At 44.3% G+C, this 1,115-nt stretch overlaps 1 long non-coding RNA gene across 1 annotated transcript; it reads right to left on the bottom strand.

Moving 5' to 3' along the window:
* Window positions 1-212: 212 nt before the first annotated feature.
* Window positions 213-596, bottom strand: LOC117466268 (uncharacterized). The gene is made up of 3 exons (XR_004554274.2): window positions 547-596; window positions 381-467; window positions 213-289 (listed from the first exon to the last, which is right to left on the bottom strand). It is a non-coding gene; the product is annotated as an uncharacterized lncRNA (long non-coding RNA).
* Between the last annotated feature and the right edge of the window lie 519 nt (window positions 597-1,115).

Below are 1,115 nucleotides of genomic sequence, written 5' to 3'. Positions count from 1 at the left end.
AAGTTGCGCATGCTCTATGAGTGCACATACGGGTACTTCTCAGGCATGCCGGGTAATCTGTGACGTTTCGCTCTCTCAAAAGTTGGGCCATTTAGCAACTCTCATAGGAATGAATGAGGCCCCGCCTCCCACCACGCTGTATCCAGTTCTTATTATACATCCATGGGGTAGACCAGCCGTCCAGGCAACAGTCAGGCAGGCAAGACACTCGTAAACTTAGAGCAGTCGTGGATGCAACACAGACGTGGAGGCAAAACAGCAGTCCTTTATCACGCTTCCAGCGCAGAGCCTAGCAGACATTACGTTTAAGGTGATGTTACGATAACAATACTAGGTTAAGAACATTCAGGAAGAATGATACTAGCAGAAGGTCTACCTACCGATCAGGCCAAGTTCAGACAAACACACAGCAGGAGAGCTTCATTTACAGCGGCAGCAGACATGGGCTGCAGGATCCCTGCAAGGGTCTACAACCAGCGATACATTTAGTATTTAGGCTAATTGTCATGCTAGGTGTACAACAAACGGCAGCCACTGCAAACTCACCGGTGCCAGCGGAGAAAGCACGTCAGCGGAACCCGGAAGTGGCCTTCGTGCCAAAGAGCAAGAGGGAGTAAGAGCGATACTGACCCCTTTTTATAAAGGTTGCCCCGTGTGGTGATAGGGCTGAACAGTCTATCCTGCTACAGTAAGTATAGCCATTAGAGTGTCAACAGTGCTGCCTATTCTACTTCTGTCAAACGAAATGCCCCTGAATGACTGTAATGGAACACATTTTCATTGTTTCTTTCAAGGTTGACCCAAGCTCTTGAGAGATTTTAAAGTTAGTTGAACATTTTTTTCACTGTGATACTGCTGCAGTAAAATGACGTTTTTTCCATACTCATAGATACACTATGTTCTAATGTTCACAGGGACCACTAATATAAACATAAAATAAATGTTCTTTGTATGAACTTTACCATTTTATTTGCCTTTTTTCAAAAACTATATTGTTATCGCTCCTGTTTCTCCACCTCCTCTATCCTCTTCCCCTCTTCTCCTCTCTTGTGATTTATTTGTTTAAGGCTATGTGTGTCATCCCTCTGTTTAAACAGTTTGCTCTTCAAAATTCA

Source organism: Pseudochaenichthys georgianus, chromosome 21, assembly GCF_902827115.2.
Source record: "Pseudochaenichthys georgianus chromosome 21, fPseGeo1.2, whole genome shotgun sequence".
Lineage (NCBI taxonomy): Eukaryota > Metazoa > Chordata > Actinopteri > Perciformes > Channichthyidae > Pseudochaenichthys > Pseudochaenichthys georgianus.
This window is presented reverse-complemented; position numbering and strand designations above follow the sequence as displayed.